This window comes from Scyliorhinus torazame, chromosome 17 (assembly GCF_047496885.1).
Source record: "Scyliorhinus torazame isolate Kashiwa2021f chromosome 17, sScyTor2.1, whole genome shotgun sequence".
NCBI lineage: Eukaryota > Metazoa > Chordata > Chondrichthyes > Carcharhiniformes > Scyliorhinidae > Scyliorhinus > Scyliorhinus torazame.
This window is the reverse complement of record NC_092723.1, coordinates 33,938,772-33,958,553: the sequence shown is the minus strand read 5'-3', so window position 1 is coordinate 33,958,553 and position 19,782 is coordinate 33,938,772. Positions and strand designations below refer to the sequence as shown.

The following is a 19,782-nucleotide window of genomic DNA, read 5'->3' as shown; positions in this document are numbered from 1 at the left end:
CAGATCCCCTGTGCCCCCCCCGAGGACCCTGGAGGCGGCCCGCGCAGCCAGGTCTCGCAGGTAAGTACCTGTTGTAATTTACGCCGGCGGGACCGGCCTAAAACGGGCGGCCACCCGGCCCATCGCAGGCCATAGAATCGCCGGGGGGCCGCTGCCAGAGGCCGCCGACCGGCGCGGCACGATTCCCATCCGTGCCAAATCCCCGGCGCCGGAGTATTCGGCAGCTGGCGGAGGCAGGTTTCACCCCGCCCCCCCCCCGGCGATTCTCCGACCGGCGGGGGGTCGGAGAATCCCGCCCCATATCTTCAGCCATATCTTTTAAGGCCGGGGCATGCAAACCATCAAGTCCAGAGGACTGGCCAGTCTTTTCTTCCTTTTCTTTTGCAAAAATATTCTTTATCCATAAAAAACATTACCATAGGCCTATAGAATAGAACCACAGAATCCCTACAATGCAGAAGGAGGCCATTCAGCCCATTGAGCCTGCATCCACCTTCTGAAAGAGCACCCTACCTAGTCCCACTCCCCCGCCCTGTCGCGGCCCTATCCCCGTACCTGACCTACACATCCATGGATGCTAAGGGGCAATTTCATCATGGCCAATCCACCTAAGCCAAACATTTTTGGACTGTGAGGAGAAACAGCAGCACTCGGAGAAAACCCACTCAGAAATGGGGAGAACATGCAAACTCCATAAAGACAGCCCAAGGCAGGAGCTGAACCTGGGCCCCTGACACTGTGAGGCAGCAGTGCTAACTACTGTGCCACCATGCGTCCCCATGAAATGTTTTACAAAACATTTTAAAATGGTCATCACAGAAATTGCAACAATATTCAAGTTTTCTCCATAAATCATGTTGCACCCTGAGGTGCTTCAATGCAATCAAAGGAACATTATAGACATTTCAAAATAGTCATTACTGAAAGTGCAATGATATTTAAGTTGTCTACGTAGGTCTTGTTGCTCTCTGAGGTGCTTCATTATAATTGCGATAGGCGTAATATTCACCGTATACATTCAATGTGAGGCAGACAGCCCGAGGGAGTCTACACAATTCTCAGCCCCTCGGTGCACTATGGTTGAATGGTCTTACACAGCGGCCTTTCCCCATTGCACCTCTGTGGCAGCTGCCCCAAGCTTTAGTGCATCCCTCAGCACGTAGCCCTGGATTTTAAAATGTGCCAGTCTGCAACACTCAGTCGGGGACAACTCTTTGCACTGGAAGATCAGCAAGTTTCAGGCAGAATAAAGACCGCCTTTCACCGGGTCAATGATCCTCCAGCTGCAGTTGATGTCCGTCTCGTTGTGCGTCTCTGGGGACAGCCCGTAAATCGCCGAGTCCTGCGTCACAGAATTGCTCGCGATGAACCTTGACAATTTCGTCCCATTCATTTTTTTCAATCTAGTGATTGTTTCAAGTTCCTGCCCTTTTGTCCCCTGTTTTTCTACTGCTCTTATTAATCAGCATTACTGAATCTTTAGAATTATAAACAGGTACAATGTACACAGGAGCAACAAGAAGCCCGTACATAACAGTGTGTAGAACAAGGTTTTCATAAAATGTAGGAATAAGCTCTGAGCAAAGCACAGTTGCAAATGAATTATCACTGTGGAGCCAGTATTGTTTTATAGCCTTCTGAGGGATTGAAACCTGGGAACAAATGGACTCCCAGCGACGTCATTTGCATTTGAATGACAGCATAAAATACAGCCTAGTCAAGGGCTTGAAAAAAAGGTAGCTTGTTTTCTTTATGTAGTTAAAAAATAGAAAAGCAGCATGCTTGGCAGCCGGAGAAGGAATAAATGTCAGAGACGGAGAGGGTGTGCAACAGAGTGAACAAAGGCCAGCTCCCGTCGGTCGGCCTGCTATTCAAGTGCAGTTTCATGAACACAGTTCATTTTTGGCCACAATCATGGTTATGCCAAAAAGTATTTCTGTGGGTTTCGGAAGTCACTTTCCCAATTAACCGGATCAATTTAGCGGTACAAGGAGGTTTGACGGTCTATCACATTGTGCACAGGAACAGCAGGTGAGAAAAAAACAGGTGAAAGTGCTTCCATGCAGAGAAATATAACCAGGAGCATATAACGTAAGTGACCTGAGGGGTGACATGAGCAGGAGAGGCTGCAGGTATAACCCGCGTCAGCTTTTGTGCCAGATCTGAATTCCGGTGCGTGTGTTCCAGTTAATGGATATGTGATGACAATTTGCAAAACGGTACAATTATGGGAGTTTTCTTCTTGGAAACACTTCAAAAATGGAAGGAAATAAAAGATCAACTCAGTTCTTGGAGATGTTTACATGTAAACACGGTAACTTGTCAGATAATACACCACTGCAAAGTGTAATCGGTTTCTTTCTTCCCGTTTTATTTCCTGCCTTCCTTAATGAAAAAAATGAAATGAAATGAAATTGTCACAAGGAGGCTTCAAATGAAGTTACTGTGAAAAGCCCCTAGTCGCCACGCTCCGGCGCCTGTTCGGGGAGGCTGGTACGGGAATTGAACCGTGCTGCTGGCCTGCCTTGGTCTGCTTGAAAAGCCGGCTCTTTAGCCCTGTGCTAAACCAGCCCCTTAAGGTGCTGGCTCAACTTGAGGGGCATTTCCACGTGCATCGGTTATCCTCTTGCACCTCGCCCTAAGCAACCATTTCTCATACACAACAAAAACAGAAAATGCTAGACAATCTCAGCAAGTCTGACAGCGTCTGCAGAGAGAGAACGGAGCTAATGTTTTCTGTCTGTATGACGCTTTGTCAAGAGCTTTTTACAAAGGGTCATCGAGACTCGAAACATGTGTTCCGTTCTCTCTCTGCAGAGAGTGGTCAGGACTGCTGAGATTATCCAACGTTTACTGTTTGTGTTTCAGATTCCAGCATCCGCAGTAATTTCCTTTAATCATTTCACATATATAGAGCCTAGCTAGTGAGTGATAGACTATTTGACGATGGTGGAGGATTTCAATTGAGCGTGATTAGGCTGGCCTCCGGATTTCAATTGAGTGTGATTAGGCTGGCCTCCACACAAACAAACTTTTCAGCACAAGGTAATTATTGGATACAAAAGAAGCAGGCCTCGTGACTGATTCCTCCTCTCAGTTCAGGCACGTCCTGGGTGGGATTCTCCCATGCCGCGCAGTATGGGAGAATCGCCGTTCGTGCCATTTTTTCCCGCGGCATCGGGCCGACACCGACAAGCGATTCTCTGAGGAGCGGAGAATCGGCGCTATTTGCGCTGGCGCATTTGGCGCGGCGCGGTCGCGGGCCGCTGTCCGTGGCCGGGCCGCCGATTCTCCAACTTTGATGGGCCGAGCTGCCGCGCGGAAACGGCAGAGTCCCGCCGGCGCCGTTCACACCTGCTCGCAGCCGACGGGAAGTCTGCACGTAGGGTCGGGGGTGGCCTGTGCGGCGGGGAAAAGCGCTCCTTCACCGGTGGGGCCTCCGATGGGGTCTGGCCTGCGATCGGGGCCCACCGATCGGCAAGCCGGCCTCTCCAGCCCCGGCCCTATTTTATTACGTGGCCGGCCCCTGAACCCCCACACCGTGTTGCATTGGGGCCGGTGCGTTGAGGAAGTCCCCCGCGCTTGCGCAGGTTGCCGTGGCGCCCAGTTGATGCCGGGAAGGGAGGCTGGAGCAGCGTGAACCGTTCCAGCTCCGTTCTGGCCCCCACAGGGGCCCAGAATCGGTAGTGCCCACGCCCGTTTCGCGCCGTCATGAAACGCGACGGCGTTCACGACGGCGCAAACACTCCGCCTCCATTTCAGAGAATCCCGCCCCCTGTATTTGCATGATGTTCACACATGCACAATTCCCAGTGGGGAATCACTGAACAATCATCAGGAGCAGGAACACTGGCAAGCTATACAATTCATAGCTCAGTAGCCTGCGCAGTGTACCATACATACAGCACAATAGGCACTCGGTAGGAGAGAACAAAAGGGATGTAAGTCGGAAAGAGACAAAACTTACAAAGTGGAGGATCTTGAAGATTTTGAAGGCAGGAATAAAGGTGGCAAATCAAGGGTGCTGAGGTGGAAGGCTCAAGAGGGTGCGGCAAGAGTAAATTGTGATGGGTGGCACAATGGTGCAGTGGTAAGCACTGCTGCCTCACAGCGCCATGGACCCAGGTTTGATCCTTGCCCCGGGTCACTGTCCATGTGGAGTTTGCACATTCTCCCTATGTCTGCGTGGGTCTCACCCCCACAACCTAAAGATGTGCAGAGTAAGTGGATTGGCCACACTAAATTGCCCCTTAATTAAAACTGTTTTTTAAAGAATAAATGATGATGTTGGACCTTAGATCAAGAAACAGGCCATTGCTAGAAGTCAGGGGATTGCTTGCTAACACACAAAACTGGAGAAGACTGTGGAGGTTGGTGTGGGAGTTTTGGGTGGAGAATGTGGAGGGGTTTCAAGTTGAGGATGAGAATTTTAAAATCAATTCTCTGATAAAAGGCAAACTTGCAAAATGTGCAGAAGCTAACGGTAACCAGCGTGGTGTACCAAGAACCAAAAAGCCAGGTTTTACACTCCAAACACAAAAATGTACAAATTACAGAAGTAAATGACAGCAGGTTGCAATTTAGGGTGGAATTTTACACTTAGCTCATGACACATGTCTCAACTTGATTGTATGGTTCCCACCGGGTTAACGGAACAGAACCATAAATCAGAATGACCCGATTAATCTTCGCATGGGTCTCGTGGAGTATGAGCTCCTCCACTGAGGGGCAGAGGCCCATTAGCGGGATAGCTAACTCTGGACATTAAAAGCCAGCCCAGGATGGAATCAAGCTGCAGAGTTGTCCCGGTTTGGCCTGGGACTGTTACTTGTTTATACTTTACTTTGGCAACTCTGATATTGGTTGTGGGACGTCATAAGAAACTATCTCCGCGTAGTCCTTTTTTAAAATAAATTTAGAGTACCCACTTCATTTTTTTTCCAATTAAGGGCCAATTTAGCGTGGCCAATCCACCTGTAGTGATATTCAGATATCAATATACATGATCAATATATGTAAATGTAGTACAGTCATTTCAACACTAGATGGCTCACAGTCAGATACTATAAGAACTGATTCCCCGCCTTTTCTGCGTCAGATGATCAGATGATGCAACTGATGATGACATTAGAACAGTGAACAAGCAAGACATGGAATAGCTAGAGTGAGAGAAGTTAGAACTAGTTTGTTATAATAGTGTATAGTTATATAGTTATCTGTATTGTACTTTAAAATTCTTTATTGTTAGTTTAGTATTAAGTAAAAGGACTCACAGTTTATTATTTTATTACTCATTAAATAGTTCATCTTTCAACAAGAAGACTATTGGTCATTTTATCATCCTGGTGGATTCAAGAGTAATATATATATTTTAGATAAGTCATTATTTAAAATATAACACCACCTACCCTGCACATCTTTGGGTTGTGGGGGCGAAGCCCAGGCAAACATGGGGAGAATGTGCAAAGTCCACACGGTCAGTGACCCAGAGCCGGGATCGAATCTGGGACCTCGGCGCCGTGAGGTAGCAATGCTAACCACTGTGCCACCGTGCCGCCCCTCTCTCCGTGTAGTTCTGATACTTTTTGCCTCAATTCGCTTGTCGGTTTGTTCAAGGCCAATTTGGAAAGTGGGTGCTTTGTCTTCTGCTCATGCTTTTTCCAAAATTTTCCTTCCAACAGGAGAGGAAAGAGAAATAATACTATGAACGATTCCTCTAAATTAAAACCATTAGAGTCGTGAGCCATGGGAACACACACTAAGCTACTCCAGTGCAACATCCATGTTTAGACATTTATACATTGTAAAGCTTGTGGCTCAGGCTCAATGCCCTTGGTGGCACCGCCATCAGTTGAAGACAATCATGGGTCACTGATACCACTGAATTATGAGCATCATCTTTAGGAATGTCATTGACGACCATAAATCCTCCACCCGCAGTTGATAGTAAACAGAAGAGTTATTTTTAAAATATTTTTATTCTCCTCCTTTTTCACATTTTCTCCCAAATTTGCACCCAACAATAAACAATAATCAGTAACGAATGCAATGTCAATCCCCATATCAATAATAACAATCCCATCCTCCCACCAAACCCCCAAACAGCAGCCCGCATGTTAACATAAACAAATAACAAAAAGGAATCAGGAATTACCCATAGTCACCATTAACACATACAGTCCCCCTCCCCCCAACCCTCCCAACCCCCACCCCCCACCCCTAATTTTCAACGTAATCCAATTCTCAAAAGTGCACAATGAATAATGCCCATGAATTGTAGAACCCCTCCATCCTTCCCCTCAGTTCAAATTTGACCTTCTCAAGAGTCAAGAACTCCACTGGGTCCCCCCGCCACGCCAGGGAACAGGGTGGAGAGGTTGATCTCCATTCCAACAGGATCCGCCTTCGGGCGATCAACGAGGCGAAGGCCACAACATCTGCCGCCGCACCCATTTCCAACCCCGGCCAGTCCGACACCCCGAATATGGTCTCCCGAGGGCCCGGTTCAGTTTCACGTGCACCACTTTAGCTATTACCCTAAAAACCTGCTTCCAGTAATCCACCAGCCCCCCTCCCCCTCCCCCCCCCCCCCCCCCGCAACGTTCACATACATCTTCTACCCCCTCAAAGAGCCGGCTCATCCTCGCCCTTGTGTTGCCCTCATGGATATGCTCTTTTCTCAAGTTGAGCAGTTCAAACAAAGAGAAAGGCACATTACTAACAGCAATATGCATTAATGCACAGATTCAAGCATTTGACTTTTTGAATACTCGGTTTCAATAATCAATCTAAAAGTTATCACGTTTTATGAAGGTATGGAGATAGCTCGGACCAATTTTAATGAAAACCAAATTAACATGTGACTTTAATAAAAATTCCTTTCTTTGAAATCATGGAACCTAGTACAAGCCTTGCAAACATTTTGACAACTTAAATATTGATTTCTTTACCCAAGCATATAATGTTTGAAAGTACCATGATTTTAGTCTTTCAGACAAACTTGGTTCAAGGCACTAGATTTTAGATTCAAAACTGTCAAATATGTTCAACCTGCTGAGCATCTGAAACTGAAAATGAATTTCAACACACAGTAAAATTATATAAATTAGCGAGTTAAATGTTAAATAAAAAGAACATGAAGTAATGTAGTTATAGAGCTGCTACTATCGCCATCAATATCTTCAGGGTGGTAATGGGTAGGTAATTTTGCCCAGAATCATGACCAGGATCCTCATCCTGTAATCCCCTTTGAAAGATGGCAGGAACGGATTCATCACAGGACAATAACCAATCCATCAATTACACTCACAGCCCAGGGAAGTGCATTAAAAAGTTAACACTTGGGCAAAGGAATTTGGAACGAGAGTTTCAGCCTTCAGAAGAAGTAAACTGTGGATGTTGGAAGGAAAACTAATTGAAAAACAAAGGGCATGATTCTCTCGTCCTGGGATTAAGTCCTGTGGCAGGAACTGGAATGTGGAGTTTTCCTGCTGCAGAGGCAAATCTTCCAACCCTCACCTATCACCATTCTGCAACTAGGGGTTTTCTGCTGCATTCCACGACCCAGTCTGCCATCATATCCAAGCGCCGTATTGAAAATGCACCCAACATCACTGACCCATTGTTAAGGAAAGAAGGTGGACCTCCTGAAAATGCAGATGGGCCTCCTGAGAAAGAAGATGGATTGCCATTTGAGGCTGGAAGATGGACCCCCCTCTCCTGGACACTGAATTTGAAAAGTCCAATTGTAGACACTCCTCCTACTCACTGCTGTGATGCCCCTGGGTCCAGAGTTGCTGATAGCCTCCATCCTCACTGCCAGAAACAGCACCAGACATGGTTCAAAAGAGTCCCAACATCTGCACGCCACATTTTGCACCGGCGTGTTTTCCTGCTGGTGCCATAGAGAATCGGGCGCGGGTAATTGGACTTTCATCTGCCTCCCATTAACAGGATGCAAATGAGTTTCATCCCATCCTCCAGCGGGTTTCCCAATCTACCATGGCAGGCAACAGCAGAAGTTTCCATTGGAAATTCATACTGTCGTAAAACCAATTTTTGGGCCTCCTGCCAAATTCCTCCCCTCGCCTGCCAAAAAACCTACTAGTGGGGGCTTGGGAGAATTCCACCAACAATTTATCCAAACTAACACGCGATTTAAAAAATTAACCCTTCCTCGCTATTCCCATCACGAAATACCACATTTACATATTGCCAACCCCCCCCCCCTTATAATAGTTCCATCCCTTTTGTAACATAGTGCTAGCTTTTACAAACTCAAGAAAAGTAGAAGCAGACCAATAAAATGCTGGACTTTTAAAGACTGTATAGAGAAGAGAGTTGTTTTTGCAATAATTTTACAAACAGGCAAGACAGGATTAAGTGATTAAAGAGGTCAGGGATTTAAAGCTAATTTCAGCAGGAGCTAATGACAGGGTAATATATATCAACCTGAGGTGCCAAAGATTTAGCTGTTGTTTACACAACAATTTTCATTTCCTTTGCGGTTGTTCGTGGTGCTTCAACAGCATGGTTAATTAAATAGGGTTGGTTATGAAACAAATTCAAACAGTCCAAATGAACAGTGACACCCATCTCTGTTATCCCTCAGTCTCATCTTGTCCGTTTCCTGATTATGACCCCAAAATGCCAAGCCTGGCATCAGCACACAAATTGGACGCTTAACATTACAATGACTGCTCCTCCTGCTGAACTCCCATATCAATTTCTTAAATGTAATATCTCCTCTTGTGTAAAGATGGGGTGCAAAGTAAAATGCATTAAAGTAGGTTTCCAAGCCAATTAGAGGCACAGAAGATTACAAAGGCGATGTACAAGATGTTTTTCATGCTCTATAGACTGAAAATTAATTACATTCCTTGATAATTCCCTGTATTCTTATGAATTAATTACTTATCTGATTTGGTGCAGCACTAAATGAAATGGAACGCATCACAATCCTACTTCAAGCAGAACCAACACTGTACATGGAAGTCTCTTTGCTGAAGTGAGTATCTTTCTCACTCTATGACGCCTCATTGTAATACAACCAAATATTCTTTAAGTTTGGTATTTTAAAGTATTTGGATTGAAAGAAAAAAGTTTGTTTCCAATGAACCTTTTGAAACCCCAGGCAGATACATCTTATCTCATGGACAATTTAAATTGATGAAAACAAGTTATGGAAGTACCTAATTTAGCAACAGATAAAAGTTTATTCAAAAGCAATTCCTCCAGTAGGATTCAAAGCAGGCTGTTCATACACAGACAAGTGAATCCGCCTCTAGAATGCTGCTCTGATGCGTTGGTGAAAATGTACTCCTTAAACGTACTCCTAAAGTAAAACCTGATCAACATTTTTTTGGAGTAGACTAACACCCACATGACATATCAGCTCTCATATAAGCTTGTTGGGACTAGATAGGCAAGGCACCATGACCTAATGCTCCAAGTGAACTCTGGTTCAATTCAAGCTGTCAAGTTACATCGAGTGGGAAGGGCCACTTCAAATGTTATTTTCCCAATGTGCAGAAATCAAGCTTTTATATCATTTCCTTATTATTCTACAAGCTATTTAACGACAATTTTCAAAGTTGGTTAGAAGTATCTGTTCAATTCTGTTCATTAATTTCTCAAAAATATTTGGACGGGGTCTATATGCAGGGAGAAATAATGGGGATTTATGAGATAAAAAGGCAAAGCGATAAAAGGGTGATTTTAATCTGCAGATCGATTAGAAAAAATCAGATTGGCAAACGTTGGGTAGATGATGAGTTCTTAGAAGGTTTTCAGGATGGTCTCTTAGCACAGTATATTTTAGCACCAACCAGAGAGCAAATATAATAGATCTGGTGTAATAATGAGATAGAATTAATAATGTCCTCAGAGTAACGGTGCCCCTTGGTAGCAGTAGTCATAATATGATTGCATGTCACATTCAGTTTGAGCGAGAGAAGAGTGGATCTGAAACCAGTGTTTTAAAATTAAATATGGGCAATTATGAGGACACAAAGACAGAGCTGGTTAAAGTAACCTGGTAAATCAGGTTAGGGGATAGGTCAGTAGAGATGCAGTGGCAGACATTTAAGGAGATATTTCAGAATACTCACAAAAGATACATTCCAGTGACAAAGAAAGACTCTAAGGGGAGAATTCACCATCCGTGGCTAACTAAATAAGTTAAAGATCGTATCAAATTGAAAGAAAAAGTGCATAATTCCGCAAAGGTGAGTGTCAGGTCAGAAGATTAGACAGAATATGCAAAGCAACAAAGAATGACTAATAGATTAATAAGGAGGGAAAGATTCAGACTGCAAGGGAAAAACAAATAGAAATATAAAAACAGATGGTAAGAGTTTCTACAGGTATTTAAAAAGATAGAGTAAGTAAAGTGAGCGTTGGTCTTCTCGAGAGTGAGAATAGATTAATTATGGAAAATAAGGAAATGGTGGATGATATTTTGTGTTTGTCTTCACTGTAGAGGATATAAATCCCATTCCAGAAATAATTGTGAATCAGGAGGTGAGGGAGGAGCTTCAAGCAATTACAATCACGAGGGAAAGGGTATCGAGAAAATTATCAGGCCTAAAAGCTGACAAGTCCCGAAATTATGATGGATTTCATCCTAGGGTCTTAAAGGCAATAGCTGCCGAGATTGTAGATGCATTGATTTGAATTTTCTAAAATTCCCTAGGTTCTGGAACGGTCCCAACAGATTGGAAGATAGCAAATGTGCCTCAGTTCTTTAAGAAAGGAAAGTCAGAAAGCAGAAAACTACAGGCCAATCGTCTATACATCTGTCATGGGGAAATTGCTATAATCTGTTACTAGGGAGGTTATAACAAGGCATTTAGATAATCTTAATGCATCTAGGCAGAGAAAACATGGTTTGGTGAAAGGGAAATTCATATAACCCCCCACGAGGAGCACTGGAAAACCATTGTTGCCCTCCCCATGTGATTCGTGGAGTACGAGCCTCCTAGGTATGGGGCGGAGGCTACCCGGCTGGAGTTCATTAAGGGCCTGGTGTGGTTAATTCTCCCAGCAAGGACTGGACTGGGAGAGAGTTACTGACGTGGGCAGAATATTGTGTATAGTTCTTAGTTCCGTATAAATCTTAGTTCCATACCGCTGGATTCCTCAAGTTTTTTTTTTAATTTAGAGTACGCAATTGATTTTTTTGTCAATTAAGGGGCAATTTAGCGTGGCCAATTCACTTACCCTGCACATCTTTGGGTTCATAGAATCATAAAATTTACAGTGCAGAAGGAGGCCATTCGGCCCATCGAGTCTGCACCAGCCCTTGGAAAGTGCACCCCACTTAAGCCCACACCTCCACCCTATCCCCGCAACCCAAACTAACCTTTTTGGACACTAATGGCAATTTATCATGGTCAATCCACCTAACCTGCACATCTTTGGCTGTGAGAGGAAACCAGAGCACCCGGAGGAAACCCACGCAGACACGGGAAGAACGTGCAGACTCTGCACAGACAGTGACCCAAGCCGGGAATCGAACATGAGACCCTGGAGCTGTGAAGTCACTGTGCTATTGTGGGGGCTGCGGGGGTGAGACCCACGCAGACATGGGGAGAATGTGCTAAGCCCACATGGACAGTGACCCAGAGCCGGGAACGAACCCGGTTCCTCAATGCCATGAGGCAGCAGTGCTAGCCACTGTGCCGCGGATTCCTCAAGTTACTAAAAAAAAAATCATATACCTATTTTGTTGGAGTTTTTTGGCAAGGTGCCGCACCGAAGGTTACTAGGCAAAGTAAGAACTCATGCTGTAGGGGTTAACATTTTAGCATGGATAGAAGATTGGTTAGCTAATAGGAACCAGAAAATAGGGATAGGTGGGTACTTCTCAGTTGGCAAGAAGTGGTGAGTTGACTGCCACAGGGATCAATGACTTGGATTAATGGATTGAAGGAATGACTGCCAAATTTGCTGATGACACAAGGAAAAGTTAGAAAGTGAGTTGTGAAGAAGACATAAGAGGCTGGATTCTCCACTGGCAGGATTCTTCATTGCGCAGGCAGCACACCCACATCCGGGGATTTCCCAACAGCGCGAGGTTGCCCACAATGGGAAACCCCATTGGCCGGCAGGCAGGACAAAGAATCCTGCCCAAGGAGTCTGCAAGAATAGAAAAGTAGCATATTATTTAAATAGAGAGAGATTACAGAACTCTGAAGTACAGAAGAATCTGGGTGTCCTGGTACAAGGCTGGGCCTGTATTAGAGTTTAGAAGATTGAGAGGTGAGTTTATTGAGACATACAAGATCCTGAGGTGACTTGATAGGGTGGATGTTGAAAGGATGTTTCCCCTTGTGGGAGAGATTGGAGCAATTTAAAAATAAGGGGTCCCCCATTTAAGGGAGATAAGAAGACATCTTTGCTGTCAGAGAGTCATGAATCTTTGGAACTCTCTTCCCCCGAGGGCAGTGGGGGGAGGGTCAATGGATATTTTTAAAGTAGAGATGGATAGATTATTGACGAATAAGAAAGTCACAGGTTATCCAAGATAGGTGGAATGTGGAGTTGAGGCCACAATCAGGCCAGTCATGGTCTTACTGAATGAGGGAACAGACTCGAGAGGTCTATTCCTGCTCCTAATTTGTATGTTCATATGGACCCTCCAAATCCTCAAGCCCTGCAACATAACATGTGTATCCTAAGAGTTTTATGGCTTTTACTGTATTTCTACATCAATGGAATGCTTCCCCCCAGTGTTTTACTTTGATAGCCACAGCATGGCATAACACTGTAACATGCGCCATTTGCACAGAGACAGCTAAATTGGCTACAGTAGAAATAATTTTAAACTTAACGGTAGTCTTATTTTTCTTGGAACTGTCGCTTTTTACGCAACAGCTTCTTTTAAGTTGCTTCAGTCACTGAATTAAAGTAGTACTTCCTCATACATTGACCAAAACAGCAGGGAATGTCTCTCAGTTATCTTAGAAAGTTTAATAAAATTTCTGTGGGGGGAAACAAAATCTCAATTGCCTCACAACACTGAGGAACTGGGTTTGATCCCGGTCCCAGGTCACTGTCCGTGTGGAGTTTACACATTCTTCCCGTGTCTGTGTCCCTCCACAACTCAAAGATGTGCCTGGTACGTGAACTGGTCATGCTAAATTGCCCCTTAATTGAAGAAAAAGGAATTGGGTACTCTAAATTTCCTTTTTTAAAAAGCTGAACACATCGTGAAAATAAGGGACGCGATTGAACGCCCAAAAAACAGAGCCACATTTTGGGAGTGAATAGCTGGGGTCGTTCTCGGAGCTTGGGATACCAAGAACGATCTTGTTGTCAAACGGGACTTTTTTGTGGCCTCAGTAAGAAATGCTTCACCAAGGCTGAAGTTAGCTCATTTCCTGCCCACAACAGAGCTGGTAGAGATTGGAGTGCCATTTTAAAAAAAATTTAGAGTGCCCAATTCATTTTTTCTAATTTAGGTGCAATTTAGCATGGCCAATCCACCTACCCTGCACATCTTTGGGTTGTGGGGTGAAACCCACGCAAACACGGGGAGAATGTGGAAACTCCACACGGACAGTGACCCAGAGCCGGGATTGAACCTGGGACCTGGGGGTCGTGAGGCAGCTGTGGTAACCACTGTGCCACCGTGCTGCCCTGGAGTGCCATTTTTAAATGCCGCCCCGGTCTATCAACCCCCTCGGACTCCCCACTGTGGCCTCCGGAGGCGCCCACACTGCACTACCGTACCTCTTAAGTGAGTCCTCGAGTCGCCCTTCATCCCACTTTGTAAGGGCACCCAGGCCTGGTAGTGCCACCCGGGCAGCCTGGCAATGCCAAGGTGCTAGGCTGGCAGAGTCTAGGTGCCTCGTGCCTGCAAGAATTCCAGGGTACCACCCTGGACAGAGCTCAACCCCCAAGGACCTCCGATGGCCTGGGAAGACCCTCCCCCATATTTAAATGAGCCTTAATATGAAAATCTGGATTTTGTCCAGTAAGGTTGGGATCCAGATTGCGATGTCTCGGGAGATCTCATTAAATCTCGCGAAGCATTCTGAGCATCACAATTTTCCAGAGAGGATTTAACAGCCTCATCACGTCACTAAGGCGGGAGTGACAAGCCCGTTTGATGGCGCCTAAGGCCTTCACCCACAATCCAAATCACCTCAGCAACACAAATCGTATTAATGGCAGAATGCTGAGGATTTCAGGTTTGCAAGCCACAATTTATGGCAATCAAATATCAACCAGCTCCAATTGTCAAAGATGGCACTGAAAATTATCAATGTTTCCCCACCCATGTAAAGAAGCCTCAAATTTAACCAAGCTGATAGATATTGCACAATATATACAATGAATTCCCACACTCACTGTCATTAATAATTTGAACACCAATGATAAAAGCAGATACTCAGAGCAACACTCAGCCGTAATTCAATCGGGACTCTGTGGGAAACTGTAACAGGCTAAACATATTTTTTAAATCTCAAAGTATTACACAAGAACTTTAAGCAAGTCAAAGTTAAAAGTGCAGGGTTTGTTGTTCTAAATGTAAAGAAAGAGCCTTCCCACAAAGAGAGTTGAGTGAGCTCAAAGGCATCTTAGATTTTGTAACAAGTGAGTACACACAGTGTAACTATGGATTAAAGTGAAGTGTCTTGAAGCAATCTAATCCTCATTTGTCATGATTCTTCTAATCCGGCTCCCCTAATCTGATTAGTCCAGCATTAAATTACATTCCATGGATGACTCCATACAGCTTTGCCAGATTTGGAATTTACTTCTGTATTATAGAACAGACTAATGGCTTCAGCCGCAAGCCAAAATGGAGAAGGATTTTCGAATGGTCATCATGGACAACATTAATGCATACCAAGAAAAATAACTTGCATTTATATAGCACCTTTCACAACCTCAGGATTTGTAAAAATGCACTTTGCAATGAACAGGAACTCTAGCAACCACAGAACAATACCCTGTCCAGATTGTACCATATTCTATGATATTGCACAACAAAGCAAGGGAAGGTGGCAGTAACAAGGTAAAAATACATGTTAAATAACAAATCAAAATAACGTTCTCCCGCCCGACTTCTTAATTCCATTAAAATACCACGGTTAGTATTTCTGAGTTAATAACAGATCGTTAATTAGCTTCTAAATCCCTGTTTCCTGTAATTGTTTACCCTGTCAGTGACCCCTCTCTTGAATATCCCATGAACAAAACTTGCCTTCGGTTCTGCATACTTGATTTCTAAATTGTCTAATCAGAGAATTGGATTGTCATAGTCCTGTTGCCAAGTTGAATATTTGTGAGGTCTATCCCTCCACATGCCCTGCAAATATTCTGAAGCTTCTGTCTATTCAATAGGCTGAGGGTTAAACAGAAAAATACAATCTCTTGTCTATTCATTTTAACCGGTCTCAGGCACACTGGGTCAAACCTTTGTAAAGAAGCAACTTGCATTGTAAAGTAATCTATTAAGTCATTAATCATCCTCTATCATTTACAGGCAGAAGATTTAAAGCTATTACTCTGCATGGTGACCTCAGTTCACCCTGCTTATTGTTCCTGGAGTAACTACAACCATGTGATTCGCTGGAACCAATGCAAGAACATGATCAATGAAGGTCAGCAACCATATAGAACGTGATTAAAAAGAAAAACGTCAATCACACCTGGTATGAAGAAATTCCTGGGTCTTTAATGTGAAAATTAGAGACTTGTATATAATTCACATAAAACACTATTTTAAACTGACGAGCTGGCCTGCCGCCCGACAGTGTTTAATTTCTCAAGAAGGTACATGTTGAACCATTTTTCTCAGCCAGCAATGTGCTCAATGCTGTGGTTCCGCAACTTTGACCACATTTCCCCAGTGGCTGTTTTTCATATGCAGGTTAGTGAGTGTCAGGATGCTATTCAACAGCTGGTGATGGCCATGGCAGCCATGTCAATCCTGTCCTCACAATAAACCTACACATGTACTTCCAACAAAGGTCATTCGATAGCAAGCAGCAGTAGGCACCATAGTTAATTATACTCGGAGCTTGGGAGTGTTAACGTAACATTATCACTTCTATCATCACACCAGCTCAAATCATCTAACTCCCCACACAGATCAAACTAAAATCTTTCCTGTTCTGTGCGGACAGCATTTACTCATCAAGTTATTGATCATCATACCGATCGGGCCTGTTCCTCCCTCGTCTGGTGCATCTGAGAATGGCGGTTAATTTATCAGCGCCAAAATAATTAATTGTGCGATTATCTTGATTTAGGTCAGCTGACTCAGCACAAGACAAAGAAAAGATTGCTGGATTGTATGGCTCCGTACCATATAATACTGCATTGTAAACTAGGAATCCATAGTGCATGCCCAGAGGATGTTCTCTCTCTATTTAAAAGGTTATTGTTGGCAAACAATTTGATTGTGGAGCACCACAGTCAAGTCCAATTACGTTTCCACCCAGAGTTCACACACAACCACGCACACAGACTTTCCAATAAGGACCACTGGCTTGCATATTTTCCCATTATCACTCCTTTTGAGATTGGTTAATTTTACTCAGAATGGAGATTATTATGTGAAATGAGGGCACCCTCCACTAACTTATTCTACACCCAAAGGCAATCTTTTTGAGCACCGTCATTCCAGCTTCATGTTACATGTAGGCCACACAGGAAACTTAGATATCTACACTCATTTTTATTTTTGTGGGCTTGTCTCTATTATAGATGCTTGTGCTGGGGAATGGGTCTCTTCCTATTTCAGGCAGTATTAGTGTCAAGTAGAGTAAAACCCCTTTTACTGAACATTGCCCCTCACCACTTTGGAAGAATCGTGTCTACTACCCCAAGGTGGCATTTTTTTCCGATTTCTCACGTCCGCTTTCCTTTTGCTCTGCATCTCCACACTTCAAGAAACTGGATTAAGATTTCCCCAGATCAGTTCAAATAGAATCAACATAGCCAGGGAGTGATTCCAAAGTAGCAAAAGGTGCCAATTTCTGATAAAGCATGAGAGTGCTAGAATTTGTAGAAGCACCCTTGGCATACAGGGAGTGATAATAACAACAGGTAATTTCTGGTTGGTAAAGCAGCACTATTAGATCCCGAGGAACTACAATCTCAGTAAGGGGCAACATTGAAAGGCTAAAATCTGAAACAAATTAAACTCAATATTCAAAACTCTTAAAAACACAAAGAGACAGAAATTCCCCCAGTCATGATGGGCCAAATTCTTTACTTCAGAAGGGTGCATCACAGTGACATATTCCAGGATTTTTCACCAATTAAAGTGAATGGAGAATATGGACATTGTATCTGCCATTTGCTTAATATGAGTGATAATCCCTGCTGGGAATGTGAGAGTGTGCAGTAATGACATAGTTAAATAATAAAATGCCCGGGTCAATTTTCCCTTTACAAACTCACTACCTTTAACAAAGGGATATGTGCACTCAAAACAGTCACAAGGCAGGTAGGTCCCTGGGCCTTTCTAAATTGACTGTTTTTTGAAATTTGGAGCAATTGTTGTTGGAGGCAAAAAAAAGTTTGCAGGTAAACAGCTGAGGATATTCTAGGCCAGATAACACAGAAATCTGACATCAAAAAGATTCATGTTGATTAACGCGATCTCATCAAATTTCACCAGTTTACATAGCAAAAACATGCAGAGGGAGAATTCAATTTCAACGCTAAACACAATGCTGTAGTGTATGAATGCAAACGAGGTTTAAGTAATTCTTAACGAGGTTGATGGTGTATCAGCAATTTACACTCAGTTTGAACTCAAAGTGAAAGCAGCATACAAGTCCTCCATTGGCTTTGTGACAGAAAGCATTACTCAGTGTCCTAGCCAGCCATGGAAGTTCCTTAAATTCAACCCCAAGCTGGAGTAAAAAGAGATAATGGTGGAAATATTCATTAGGTCTGGCAGCATCTGTGGAGAGAAATATAAATTTAACGTTTCAGATTGGTGACCTTTCAATTGTTCTGACATGGATGGGATTTTCACTCTTGTTTTCGGTAGGGGGGAATGAGATCAGCGGCAAGAACGGGTAAGCCCAGGGGGTCCCAAAACACGGTTTCACTGGCAGGATTTCCTGTACCGATTGCCCCTGCCAGTGACATCGCGGAAATCCTGACCCTGAACGTCAGGAATGCCATTTGAATGCATTTAAATATAATTATCAGGCCTTGATGCCTGATAGCCCCCCAGCTACCCACCCCCACCCCCACTAGATTGTTCATTCACATCAGTGTTCCCTTACACCAATGGGAATCATGACAGGTCTCCCACAATGTGCATTTGGTGAGCAGAGCCCACCAGAGGTGCACAGGTGTGTACAACCTCCCCAGGTGTAGGGTCATGCCCATGCAATACCCTGACACTGTCATACCCAGCAGTGCCAGTGAATATTGTATGGGTGGGTGTTACGCGAGGCTGCATGGGTAGGTGTTCCGTGGTGGTGGGGGGGGTTCTATTTTTATTTAAAGGGTGCCCCAATCTTCAACCCACACAACCATTGTGATGTTGTGGGATCCGCCCCTTAACTTTTTTTCATAAATCCCTAAAAATACAGCAGAGGAAGTTGCCCTTCGAGCCAGTGGCTTCCACACCCATGTTTCTAGCCCATTGTGCCACGCTGCTTGAAAATGAGAAAAGTCCACCCAGTAACTCTGCTTCTCTCTCCTCGGATGCTGCCAGACCTGCTGGGTATTTCTAGCATTTCTAGTTTTCAATTCTGATTTCCAGCGCTGGCAGTATTTTGCTTTTGCAACCCCGGGCTATATTAGATGATCTCGGCCAAGGTAACAGCCATGTAAAATTTAGTTATGGTTCCATCTGTTTTTATTATACAGGACATTCTTTTAAAACTTGGTTATAAAAGAATCTTCCAGAATGAATTTTGAATTAGCATTATGATGTGTATCAGAATAAGATTATTAGCTATTTTTAAATACCTGCTCCAGTAGACTATATGCAATACACTACCCTCATAAGGCGATTTATCATTTGTTTCACTGGATTATCAGAGGGCGAAGATCATGGTTATCTATATTTTGTATATAGGTCTCCTCATTGCTACAGTTGGAGGCCCATTTAAGCTTGGAAATTAATTGGCATTTTCAGTTGATGAACACTTAATGTGTTCTTCTGGCATTCAGCCAGTGTTCCTACTCTGCATTCCTCCAATTATCAGATCATTATCAGCGTCTCATTATGAAAACGTGCTTGGATGGCTATCAGCCGGGAACAAGATTGGGCTCATTTGCAAAGTTGAGACACCTACCAACATTCACCCTCTTAGCCAGTAGCTTTTGAATGCTGACAGCATGACTGCAACTGTATCCTAGCAGGATCCATCACCTTTCGAAGATTGGGGGTTCTATTTTTATTTAAAGGGTGCCCCAATCTTCAACCCACACAACCATTGTGTGTACGAAACAAACTAAAGAAATCAGCATACATACGAACTCAGGCCAGGTAACTCTATAAAAATTAATTAAATACACTCAAAAAACCCAAACGTTTCTTTTCAGTTTGAGGACACTGGAACATCTGATATCTTCAAGTAATGATCAACATGAAACAATTCACATCCAATCATTTCAACAGGTTTTAAACACTGAAAATAATACCAACCCACTCAGAAACATTGTAAAATTAAATCAATATGGAGAAAGGTTTTTTTTTAAATAAGCAAGAAACTATGATATAGAAACCACTGTTACTGATATCAGTGGATAAATGTCTCCTCAGTCCATTATTTAATTGAGGGTTTTAAAAAA

General features: G+C 43.7%; 1 protein-coding gene and 1 long non-coding RNA gene across 6 annotated transcripts in view; one reads left to right on the top strand and one right to left on the bottom strand.

Moving 5' to 3' along the window:
- Window positions 1-19,782, bottom strand: part of celsr2 (cadherin, EGF LAG seven-pass G-type receptor 2) — a 430,851-nt gene that overhangs the window by 317,301 nt on the left and 93,768 nt on the right. The window lies entirely within an intron of this gene.
- LOC140393520 (uncharacterized) lies at window positions 1,850-15,697 on the top strand. Its single transcript, XR_011935642.1, has 3 exons — window positions 1,850-2,031; window positions 8,932-9,007; window positions 15,497-15,697. It is a non-coding gene; the product is annotated as an uncharacterized lncRNA (long non-coding RNA).